The sequence below is a fragment of the Schistocerca gregaria genome, chromosome 2 (assembly GCF_023897955.1).
Source record: "Schistocerca gregaria isolate iqSchGreg1 chromosome 2, iqSchGreg1.2, whole genome shotgun sequence".
Lineage (NCBI taxonomy): Eukaryota > Metazoa > Arthropoda > Insecta > Orthoptera > Acrididae > Schistocerca > Schistocerca gregaria.
In genome coordinates, this window is record NC_064921.1 from 671,982,996 (window position 1) to 671,996,864 (window position 13,869).

Consider the following 13,869-nt stretch of genomic DNA (forward strand, 5'->3'; position numbering starts at 1 on the left):
TATAGCTAAATACAGGGCTAACATGTGCAGCACAGTACTGTAATATTCTACTAGACACTCCATAATAACCATGAGAGCCCTTAGTTTTCAGTGATTTAATTATTGACTCAATCTCCCTCTTGTCTGTCTCACAGAGGAGTATTTCAGATGTCAATCTCGGAAAGGCATTTGCCAAGAAATTTATATGATTTCCTGTAGAAACTAAATTTTTATTTTATTCACCAGCAATGCTCAGAAAATGGTTGTTAAATACTGTACATATATCTGATTTATCAGTAACAGAAATATTATTACTGCGAACTGAATTTATATCTTCGACCTTGTGCTGCTGACCAGACACTTCATTCACAACTGACCATATGGCTTTAATTTTATCCTGTGAATTAGCTATTCTATTTGCATACCACATACTTTTTGCCTTGTTAATAACATTTTTAAGCACCTTACAATACTGTTTGTAATGGGCTACTGTAACTTGATTGTGACTACTTCTAACATTTTGATATAATTCCCGCTTTGTTCTACATGATATCCTTATCCCACTAGTCAGCCAAGCGGGCTGTCCATTACTGCTAGTATCCCGATTAGAATGGTCTAATGGAAAGCAACTCTCAAAGAGCATGAGAAATGTGTTATGGAAAGCACTGTATTTATCATCTATATTATTGGCACTATAAACATCTTGCCACTCTTGTTCCTTGACAAGTTTTAAAAACTCTCTATTACTGTTGGACTAACTTTCCTACATAGTTTGTAATTAAATACGACATTGGTATGAGTACAAAAACCTTTTAGTGTTAAACTTTGTGCATCATGGTCTGAAAGCCCATTCACCCTTTTAATAACAGAATGCCCATCTAGTAATGAAGAATGAATAAAAATATTGTCTATGACTGTGCTACCGTTCCCCTGTACCCTAGTTGGAAAAAACACAATTTGCATCAGATCATATGAATTTAGGAGATCTACCACTACTTTCTGGTACTTCCTACAAAGTGAATCAAGAACCCTCTCTAGCTTAAGCAAAAATACTCTGGAGTCGGAGTTAAAGGACCTATAAACAACAGCAATTAGAAGTTTAGTTTCACTAAATTCAACTAATGCTGCACAGCTTTCAAATATCTGTTCAGTGCAGTGTCATGATACGTCTATGGACTCAAATGAAATACTGTTTTTTACGTACAGAGCCACTCCCCAACCCCGCAAGGAACTCCTTGAGAAACAGCCAGCTAATCTGTAGCCTGATAAATGAAGCCTCTGAATTATCAGATTATTTAAGTGGTGCTCTGATATACCAATAATTTCAGAGTTAACATCTATTAGCAGTTCACTAACTTTATCTCTAATACCTCTTATATTTTGATGAAATATGCTAATTCCTTCTCTACTTGGAAACATTACATCCTCTGGAGGTGAGCCCTAGGTTAGAGGCACTTCCTTTAAGCAGGTATACCTATCAGCTGACTTCACTGTAAAAAAGGTGCAGCTCTAACATCAACTACTAAAGGAATTTTTCCATGAGTGATACCACTACTACCACCACCACCACAACAACCACCACCACCACCCACTACACTGTCACCTATAAGCTTACCCAGTCTCCCCTTCCCATACCTATTGAGGTGCAGGCCATGCCTAGTAGCAACTTTTCTTCTCGTAATATTGTTACATTCCATCCTGGAATTTCCATTATTTGATACATGCAAGTATGTGTAATTTATTTATCTCAATTTGTTATAACACACTGAAGAGCCAAAGCAGCTGGTACACCTGCCTAATATCATGTAGGTCCCCAGCGAGCAAGCCTAAGTGCCGCACCACAATGTGGCATAGATGCGACTTATGTCTGAAGTATGGCTGGAGGGAATTGACACCATGAATCCTGTACGGCTGTCGGTAAATCTGTAAGAATACAAGGGGTTGAAGATCTCTCCTGAACAGCATGTTGCTAGGCATCCAGATATGCTCAATAATGTTCATGTCTGGGCAATTTGGCGGCCAGTGGAAGTGTTTAAACTCAGAAGAGTGTTCCTGGAGCCACTCTGTAGCAATTCTGGATGAGTGGGTGTTCCAGTGTCCTGATGGAATTGTCCAAGTCCGTCAAAATGTGCGATGAACTTGAATGGATGCAGGTAATCAGACAGGACGCTTACATACGTGTCACCTGTCAAGAGTCATATGTAGACATCTCAGGGTTCCGTATCACTCCAACTGCACATTCCCCACACCATTAAAGAGCCTCCACCAGCTTGAACAGTCACGTGCTGACATGCAGGGTCCATGGATTCATGGGGTTGTCTCCATACCCATACATGTCCATCTGCTCTACAATTTAAACGAGTCTTGTCTGACCAGACAACATATTTCCAGTCAACAACAGTCCGATGAGGTGTTGACGGGTCCAGGCAGGGCATAAAGCTTTGTGTTGTGTAGTCATCAAGGGTACACGAGTGGACCTTCAGCTCCAAAAGCCCATATCGATGATGTTTTGATGACCCAGCTTTGAAATCTGCAGCAACTTGCAGAAGGGTTGCACTTCTGTCACGTTGAATAATTCTCTTCAGTTATTGTTGGTCCCATTCTTGAAGGACCCTTTTCTGGCCACAGCGATGTCGGAGATTGATGTTTTGTCAGATTCCTGATATGGTCGTATAGGAAAGTCCCCACTTCATCGCTACCTCAGAAATGCTGAGTCCCATTGCTCGTGCGCCAACTATAACACCATATTCAAACTCTCTTAAATCTTGGTAACCTGCCACTGTAGCACCATTAACTGATCCAACAACTGTGCCAGACACTTGTTGTCTTATTTCAGCACTGTCGACCAAAGCACTGTATTCTGCCTGTTTAGTATTCTGCCTGTTTACACATCGCTGTAATTTGATTACGCCTGCCTATGCCAGTTTCTTTGGCACTTCAGAATAATGATGAATTCTAAATGCTAGAAAACTTTAAATTATGAAAAAAGTAGCTATCATCAAATTAAAGTCCTTCAGATTATATTATGAATGTAGATATTTTCTTTGCTTGGAAAGCTCATAGACAGAAGCATTAGAAAGAGCACAAAATGTCTAAACATTTTGTTGATGCTATGAAGAATTCAGTTCACTGGCTAAGCCAGATGGGTTGGGAGCTGAAATTTGTGAAGCATAGAGGAGAGCAGTTTCAGCAGTATATGGATCTGCAACATGCTGGGACTGGCTGGCAAATAATGGAGAAATATTAGACATTAGATGTTGGGTTTCCGATAGCATTTGAAGATCAAAAAGTACTTAACAGACAGCATTTCTGCTAGTGACTGGACACATGCACTGAGTCTAAGGATTCTTTTTTTCCCAGAAATATATTCTCCAAAGGAAATAAGGTGATCACTGTCTGTGAACCTTTGATTCTCCAAGTCCAGCAGGGTAAGGTTCTCATAATTTGCACACAATGTGTCATCAGTTACACTGAGCTCGCATTTTGAACAATCCTGACAATTTGTAGCTGTGTTTTTCATCATTTCTTCTCCACGAATAAATCAGAAAACTTCCTCTAGTACATCAGACCATTGACAGCATAGGAAAATTCAAAATATAGAGACACTAACAAGTGGTGACAAAGTTAGCAATGAAAATTTCAAATTCCTGCTACAAGGATGAATTAGAATTTTGATGTTCCAGTTCAAGGTATATATTGCACAGAGATCTAATAGCATCCCAGAATTTTGCCGGGATCTCGTGAAATGTTTATGACCAAGACAGGTACACACAAGGGGGGCACGTGGCTGCCCCCTGCCCCCTCCTCCCATAATACAGAGTTTTTATTCACATTCATTAATTCTCTGGCATATATGGAGTTTTCTATGTCATCTATAAAATTTAGTTCTTATGGGACGACATTTTTCAAACTGACTAACTCATTTATATAACAATATAAAAAACAGCAATTCTAGAGTCTTGAACCCCCCCCCCCCCCCCTCCACACACACACACACACACACACACACACACACACACACACACACACACACACACACACACACACACACACACACACACACAGTGTGTGAGCCTGAAAAATTTCAGTGGGTGCCTAACAATGACAACTTTGTTTACCTTTCTCTGGAAAATGTTAACACTTATTTTAACTTAACGATTACAGTCAATAGTCCCAGAATATGGGAATGTGTGTTTATTTCTGAATATGCTCATGTGTGGGCATTTGGAATGGCATGTGGGAGGGTATTATTTTTTTAAATCATTTAATTAAGTGTTCAGGTTTGTTTTCTGTATACTTTCTTTCTAAAACCCTCAGAAGAGAGCAGATGGATACTGCTTAAGATTTAGAACTGAGGTGGAATTTCCCATTCTGTTTAGGAACTTCAATAGCTAACAACAGATCTGCAGCAGCCAAACAAAAGTGGAAGATACTATTTCAATAAGAAGCACAATATCAGTGTTCTTTTATTTGCTCTTGTAAATGTAAACTATTTTTGAATCAAAGCAGCTCATAAAGGAAACAGGATGGCTTCAGCATATCAAGGGCCCCATATTAATTTCTCTTCATCAACATATATTCATTAGAAGTACAAACAAAAGCTTTTTGTTTAGTTCAGGTTTGCCCTGGTTGTTTCGTGATTGTATTTGTGAGGAACTGTAGAGAGCTATTTTATTTCACATAGTCTTTATAATTCACATTCTATGTCTCTATCTTTAGACCACATGGCCAAATTGTTAATGCAAAGGCAAATTAGAATGTGTGTGAAAAACAGAATCTTTTAACAGTGAGACATAGTAAAACAAAGCACCAGATGGAGAGAACCACAGACAATTGCATGACAGTTGCAGTTGGCTCCTCATCTGTGACGGGGAGACTCCTAACCTGTACACAGTGGCCTGTGCATGCAAATCAGAGTCCTGCATGACTTTGCTCAGGTGTTAGACCTCATTGCCTCTTTATGTAGAAGCTGCATGCACCTAGTGTCCACAGAAAGATGCAAAGGTGCAAATTCACCTTTATAGTTACAAGGACCATTTCACAAGACGTAAAACTGCTTCAAGGATGTACAATTACTCAACTGATCAATATGACACTAATTTCCTCTCTCTAACTACACTGCAAACATTTAGGGGATGTACAAAGGTACGCATCAGCAGTATCCAGCTTTAATCTGTTGGCACAGTATGAATGTATGAAAACTGGTCCACATTCCTGCAAATAACTTTTTGCAATCAGAATTCAAAACATTTATAATTATATAGTAAAGTGTAGTGGCAATAAATGACAACATCAACACTCAGGTACAATACACTATTGTTTTTGTATGAAGTTTACTTAATTCAAGCATCCATAAACACTGCCATACAAGGTTTGTTCAACAAAATTTTTCTATGCATAACTTTTACTTATTGTGTATTGTCTCCTTCAAAATAATCTACTTCACAATTGAGACTCTGCTCGCAACACCGTTTCCACTTCCAGAAGCAGTCTTGGTACGTGAAGTCTGGATCACGTGAATCGCCGTCTGCGACTTTTCTTTTATCTCATCTATCATTGCAAATCTTCATCTTTTTGACAGATGTTTTCAATGTTGGGAATACTTTTTTGACAGATGTTTTCAATGTTGGGAATAAAAAAAAGTTCGCAGGGGTCAGATCTGGAGAGTACAGAGGATGAGACAGCATGGTGACTGTTTTTTTGTGCAAGAGTCATGCACCAACAGGGATGAAAAATCAGGTGCATTGTTGTGATGCAGGAGCCACAAACTGTCTCGGTACACTTCAAGCCATTTTCTACTCACATTTTCTCACAGGCATCACAGATGTTGCGAAAACACCATCGATTAAAAGTTTGTCCCTGTGTCACCAAGTCATGATGAACCAATATTTCAAAGTCAAAGAAAACTATCAGCATGGCTTTGACATTTACCTGACCTGACGAGCAATTTTTGGTCTTCAAGAACCCTTCCCGACCCATTGCGAAGAATGAGCCTAAGTCTCAACCTCATGACTGTGGACACATGTCTCATCACCAGTTATGAGTCACTTAAGGAGCACCTGATTCTCATTTGCGCAGGCCAAAAGCTCTTCACCGATTGTGAAGTAAAGGTCTTTCTGGTCACAGACAGTCTTCGACTGGCACGCACTATTTCGTTGACGTTCCTGACATAAGTATTGTCGGTAGATGTTAAAGGGCATCCAGAACGTGGGTCACATTTAACTTCCATCTGGTCATTTTAAACCTTATTAATCACTCATAACACCAAGTCCTGATTAAGCACTCGTCACCATAGGCTTCTTGCATCATTTGACGTGTCTCTGTTAAAAGTTTTCTCGAGTTTCATGCAACATTTAATGCAGAAGCATTGCTCCTCTAACTCTGCAATCTCGAAATTTGCAAACTGTGCGACACAATGTTCTACTCAATACAACACTGGCCACTAACAGACGAACAACAATGAAACTTCCGGCAGTTACACATTAAACTAGGTGTGTGCAGGGAATGCCAACCGAATTTTACTCCAATACACCACTGGCGCGAAATTACAAATGTTCTGGAATTTTATGAACAGACCTCGTATAACAACACCAATGCCTCCCTTAAATACACAGTGGTTGTATTGTGGAACCTGAGAAGAATAGGGGTAAATATCTGATAGGCTACCAACACTGCTTAATTTGTACATACATCTTGACAATATCTGGCAAATGAAGAATTTTAACACACTGTTGTAAATAGTCTTCCTTATCTTTATTCATTTTTATTCTCTGACTTATAAGCTTCATGAACACTTGTACAAATTTGTTTTGCACCTCAGGTAATCATTTAATTTTAAGAGTGAATAAAGACCTGTTTCCCACAGTTAAACTCTCACTATTCAGTTTCTGCAACTCTGTCCTGTCTGGCTGCCATTGGAACACAATCAAAAACCCTCTCAATTAGTACTTTGTCCAGTACACTACCTCCATTAGAACTTTGTCCAGGACATCGATGGATACTTCTTGTGCTGTTAGCAATTGTTACTATCAGAGTACAAAAGTAATTTCAGTCCCTTAAAGAATTCACTAAACATGTGCAGCAGGACTGTTGATGAAATAAAATTGGCATTCTTTCATGAATTGTTAATAAAACTACAAACTACAATGGTAATAACAGACTTGCTAAGAATAACAACTGTCTTCTTCCGTAAAAATGTCACATTTTAAAAAGCAATCATAACCATTTTCCAATTATCCAATGATACAATCTATTTTACGGGTAATGAGAACATACTCACATCTGTACATATAATCTGCAAACCATTGTGAAGTGCAGAGTAGAGATAATCTAGGATTGCTGCATGTTGATATCCCTTCCCAGTCCATTTGCATATATGGCACGAGAACAACAAATGCTTAAACATAAGGGACAATCAAAAAGTTTCCATTTGAGGGTGTTGCTACAGCATGTATGTAACACAGCTCAACTTCGATGTTGTATGAAAGTACAGACATGTAGGCAATGTATGTGTGGTAACTGCATAATTACCAAATGCACCAAACTTGACCAAAGTGCTGTTATTCTTTTCTTGGCTGCTAAAGGACTAACAGCAGCAGACATACATCAGAGAATGAAGAATGTGTATGCAACAAAATGTCTGTCGAAAACCATTATTGTAGAATGGTGCGATAAGACCCGTGCTGATTGCAATTCGACACAATATGCTGGTCAATCTCGAAGACCAGCAGAACTGACGCCAACTCAAGTGGCAGAACTCAATCACCCACCCTATAGTCCTGATCTCTTACCGTGGAATTATCCATCGTCAGTCCCTTAAAAAAAAGGCCATGAAAAGTCGACAGTTCCTATCGGGTGAAGATGTCCAGCAGGTACTTACAGACTTCTTCACGCAGCAGGACATGGTTCTTTACCAAACAGGTATCTTCAACCCAGTGCATCAATGGGATGAATATCTCAATGTTCATAGTGATTTTGCCATATAGTCATTCTAGTTCTGGATTGCATAGATACTTTCTGGTCACCCCCTACACCTCTGCACGTGTTGTAATATTATCTAATCTTATCTTTGCAGTCACAACAAGCTACAATACGCAAGGGATGAAATATATTCCTAGCTTCTTATTCAATGCTGATTTGTGAACCTCATGTTGGGTTGTTTGGGGGAGGAGACCAGACTGCGAGGTCATTGGTCTCATTGGATTAGGGATGGATGGGGAAGGAAGTCGGCTATGCCCTTTCAAAGGAACCATCCTGACATTTTCCTGAAGCGATTTAGGGAAATCACGGAAAACCTAAATCAGGATGGTCGGATGCAAGTCCAGTGTGCTAGCCACTGTGCCACCTCACTCAGTGAACCTCTATGTCTTTGCAAGATTATTGGTGTCCACCTCTAAGTATCTGCCAGTTCAAGTTATCCAGCATTTCCATGATGATGAGAAAAAAAAACCTGTAACAATTTATGTTGTCCTTTGCTGCATATGTTCCAACATCCCTCATTAGTCCTCTGCAGTATGAGTACAACATGCTTCAGCAGAATTATATCATGGGATGCAAAAGTGTTTTGTGAGCCATCTACGTAGAACAATTGCCTTTTCCCAGTAAACCACCAACAAATCAAAGTCTGTCACCTGTTCTTCTATGACTAAGCCTTATGTGATTATTTTCTTTTATATCATCACAAACAGTTACACCCAATGAGTTGTATGAGTTTACTGACACCAACTGAGTCCCACTGATTTTTCAGTAATAGGATACCACTTTTCTGAGTTTTGTGACATGCACATTTCAGTACATTCAAAGGAAGGTGCCAATCTTTGCATCACTTTGTTATCTTACCCAGATCGGCAAAGACATTAAAGAAAGGTATAGGCAACTGAATCATAAGTATATTAATATTGTCTCCTAACTCATTAATATAGACTACAAATAGAAAGAATCCCAATGCTTCACTGAAAAACATCTAAAGCCATTTCTACTCCTGCCGAGAATTTCTCATCCGAGATTAAATGCTTAATTCTCCAAGACAAAAATTCCTCAATCATGTTACAAATTGCATCTGATATCCCATATGATGCCAACAGGCTACCCAAGATTAATGTATGATTTGATTCTCAGAGGCAAAAGACAAAGAGGAAGACTGAGACTCAGGTACAAGGATATGGTGAAATCTCACATCGAGTGGAGAGGACATACCTGGGAGAGCATTGAAGAAAGAGAGAAGTTTAAGAGTCGTAACTGCTGGGAAAGTGTTGTTTGCCCACCTACTGAATACAATGGAAAGATGTGGAAGACTATGACCCCATATGATGGTACTTTCTTTATAAATGTTGATGAGGTACTGAGTGAAATTAGAAGTTGAGAAATACACTACCTATCTGATTACCTTGATCCATAGCATTCAGAATGTTACGTGAGAAAACCCCAAGTTGGGTTTCGCATAATTAATGTTTTTGGGATCTGAGGTGGGTGGCATCAATGTCATAATTCAGTTTGAGGTACCTCAATATGTTTGAGTTCAGAATGTGTTCTCAAATTCTACAACACACAGAGATTATTGAAACTGGATAGTAGTTTTGTGAATCACCTCCGCTACCCTTCTTGTACACAGGTGTGTCTTGCACTTTCTTCCAACCACTGGGCACAGTTTCTGGTTCAAGCGATCTACTGTATTTCAGTGTTAAAAGGGGGAGTTAAACTCAGCTGCAAATTCTGTACAGAATCTAACAGGAACTTCATCAGACTGTGGAGACTCATTTAATTTCAGGAAATCTAGCTGTTTCTCAAAGGACACTGACACTGATATCTGCATCAGTCATCATTGCAGTGGTGGGAGAGTTAAACTGGGGCAGTACTTCAATATTTTTCTTTGTCAAGGAACATTTTAAAATGGAGTTCAGGATTTCTGCTTCTGCTTTCTAGATTCCAGTTCTGGTAACGAGAGCCGCGGGTTTCAAATCCGCACAAGATGGTGAGGACCTTGATTACCACCAGAAGTCTTTGCAGCCGTCGCGCCATAAGCTGTGGCTGCACATGCTCCTGTCCTGCGTATAATTTGAGGGCACCACTGTAGAGCACATGGTCCCAGCGGCCAATAGCGACATACCTTATCATGTATTGAAGAGCCCGCCTCTCACTCAGTGAGGCAGTCTGATATTCACGTGAGTCTCTCGATATCTGACTCACAGACATTGTGTTTACTTTGCTTATTTCCATGTACGAGTGGACGTTGTTGATTTTGTGAGGTTTTCGCTTGTGACCCCGATGCTTCTTGCATGTTGTTGCTCTTTGTGTCTTGCTCGGTCGTCTGTTGTTGTGCGTGTCCATCCTTTCTCGTTCATCCGTCTTGTTTGTTTGCAGGCCACTCCCGTTTGGTCCCGACGCACTTTCGTTCACGGCCATCCCGTGACCAGAACTTTCGCTGTTACAACATCAACCATGAGCGCCTGGACAAGAACTCGGACACCACTGACAGCCTCTACATACCATTAGAATTTAAGTGCATTTTGTGAGAGAACTTTCAATAAGACTGCAACTATTTTTTCAAACTTGTGCCACAATTCCTAAACATGCTCCTGCCCACAGTTAAATGTTTTGAGCTCTTCTTTTAGATATGATATGACTGCCTCTTGATCTACTTTACTGAACATATAAATCCTTCTACATGTATTAGTTACCCCTTATAATATACTTTGAAGGGAAAAAATGAATATTTTGAATTACAAAAACAATGTGAAGAACCAAGATAATTACTGATACTGATGCCATCTATGTAAATCAAGTAATAACTGTGAAACGCAATGACATTATAGAAAAATTCTTTTGTAAGACATACATGAATTAAATTGAGACAAAATGTGAATGATACCACAGTGCAGATTTCAAGACAGGATTAAAACAAAAAGAAACACATTTTGTAATTATAGCCAACATCTTCGATCATAAATGACTTCTTTCAGCATTGAATACAGCATGTAGTAATGCACAGTTAAATGGAAGATGTTAATACATTTCCAACAAAAAACTAAAGCCACCTCTCCACACGAGAAAATGGTACAAAATTGGGCAAATTACAAAAAGCAACTACACACATTAAATTTCTACAATGACATCAGTGTAAAGTACACAGTAAAAATAACTCCTTGCATGAAGAATAGACTACTGGGAATTCCTCGGCACAAAGCAATGGAAGGAGTTGAGGTGGGCCTCAACTCTAGTAAGCGGATGTTAACTACTTTTATTTTCACTAGGTAACTTCTATAGCATGATAATAACAGCACAACAAATATAATAAAAAAACTTAACATGGTTAAAGGACAACTTAATGAATAAGGCATAAGAAGAAAGGACAACTTAATGAATAAGAGTATGTGAAATAAAGATGCACATATTCAATGTGCTATACTTGGGAGACAACAGGTCCCAAAGAAAGCAATGCAAGGGAAAAAAGCAAAGCTCAATTACAAGCAAGCAAAAAGCACTAACTATACACCAGTTAAAAATATTAAGTAAGAAAATTCCATGACAGTTAAATAGCTCATCAGCTACTTGTTCCAGAAACAGTTCCTTATTATATTGTGACAATGCACAATAAACCTGTTTGCTGGCTATTAATAAAACTGCAGAGGACACAGAATTTAATAGAAAGTGCAAGACAGGGAAGAAGGAAGGCAAGATGATGTGGGCATTAAAATTTTTTGTGGCTATCCCACACAAGCACAGAAACAAGAGATGAATGATAGTTAATACTGTTTTTCTTGCTCCAGTCAACTGTCCCTTAAGAAGTTTAAAATGTGTCTACAAAATTATATTAATGTCCTATACTATTAGGAAACTACCCTTTTGGAGTATTGCAGCAGTGTCTCCATTAAATCTTATTTTATTTAATCGGTTTTCACATACAGATGAACTTCAAATAGCAAGCATAATTCGTTCCAGAATCTTACTCGTAGGGGAAAACACTTGTTAAGCAAAACAATTTATCCCATACAAATTAATGTAAAATATGCTAATGTTTTCCATGCAGAAAAAGTACTAAAAGTTTTATCTTAGTTATGCCATTTATTCAAAGAAAATTATACATTCAGTATTATGTACTTTATTATTCATGATACAGAACTAATTATTTTTTACTAGGAAGCTACCTATAGTCATTTGTTTCTGCCGACACTTCAACACTTGACGGAAATGAGACACAACATTACTGTCAAATAAATTTGTAGCGTGTTTAGCCACTGCTTTATTGGGATGCTGATTTTCAATGTACCATGCAACCAATTCCCATGCTTTCAGCATTTCTCTTATTACATGAGAAGATTGCTGCTTTACTGTTATCACCACCTCCTCTTCCTCCTACTCTGAAGATCTCCTCTCCACAACTTCCTGTTGTGAAACACACTGCAACTCCATAAGCTCTTCAATGGTCATTATTTGGCTGTGATCTTCCACAAGCTCATCAATATCACTGTTCTCCACTTCTAGTCTCATGCTCTAGTCCAATGACATAATCTCATTGACTACAGGCTTCAGAGGTACTGAGTAAATGCCTCAGAGTCATTCAATAATGCACTCCAGCCAAACTACTTCCAAGCAGAAGTGAGAGTTCTCTTGGTAACCTGTCCCCACATCTTTTCGATCATCTTCATGCAGATAACGCCTGTCCCCACATCTTTTCGATCATCTTCATGCAGGTAACGATGTCGAAGTGATACTTCCAAAACTCTCTGAGAGTGAGATTGGCAGCTTCAATTAACTCAAAGCAATGCTCAAAGAGTGTTTTGGAGCAGAACTTCTTAAAGTTAGAAATAATCTGCTGGTCCGTATGCTGGAATAATGTAGTAGTAGTGTTGGGAGGCAGAAAAGGGATCTTGATTGATTTAAATTCTTCAAGTAGGTGATCTTGTAGAGCTGGAGAACTGGCAGGAGCATTTTCCATAACAAGGAAGACATGTGGAGTGGCACACTCATCTCAAGCAAGGACCAAACAATTCACTGATCCAATCGCTAAGAAGACCATGTGTCACCCAAACCTTGTTGTTGGACCTCCACATCACATGTAACCTGTCTGGACTTTACACTTCCTGAGTGGTTAACAAGCAGCGTTTTAATTTTCAAATCACCGCTTGCATGGGCACAAAATAGCAGTGTGTGACGGTCTTTCATTGGCTTGTGATTAAAAATTGCATTCTCTTTTGCAGTTATAAAGGCACACTTCAGCATCTTTCTCCAGAATGACCCATCTTGTCACAATTAAAAACATGTTGCGGCAGATAACCCTCAGAATCTACAGGCCGCTGAGGTAGTTCTCTGCTGCCTTTGTGTCAGAGCTGGCTGCTTCACCGTGCCTCACAATGCTGTGGATGCCAGTTCTTCTCTTAAACTTCTTGAACAATCCACGGCTTCCCTTAAACACTTCTTCAGCCGCTGATGATCCTGGCATCTTCTTAACAAGGTCAGAAAAAATCATTCTTGCCTTTTCACAAATGATGATCTTGTTAATAGCATCACCTTGCAATTCCTTTTCATTTATCCATATAAGGAGCAACCTTTCAACAGCATCCAGAATACGAAACCGTTATTTAGATACTCTTCGTCACTTCCTTTGAATCACTTATCTCCTTAATCTTGTCTTTGTTCTTGAGGATAGTACAAGTAGTTGATGTAGATCGATTGTATGTGCATGCTAAATCAGCAATGCCCACACCACATTCGCATTTTTCAATGATTTTATATTTCATTTCTAAGGTCATTTTCTTTCTCTTATGGTCATCTTCTTGTGGCTTTACCACTGAGAACATTTCTTTGAAGGTTATATAAATTTGCACACAAAAAGACACTGGGTGAACACAAATATAAAAAATGTGAGACCCCAAGCTGCACTAAGATAGTAGC

The 13,869-nt window shown here is 39.0% G+C and overlaps 1 protein-coding gene across 8 annotated transcripts in view; it reads right to left on the bottom strand.

Annotated features, from left to right (window-relative positions):
* LOC126334718 (transmembrane protein 94) overlaps positions 1-13,869 on the bottom strand; it is a 461,078-nt gene that overhangs the window by 429,079 nt on the left and 18,130 nt on the right. The gene's annotated exons all lie outside the window — the stretch shown is intronic.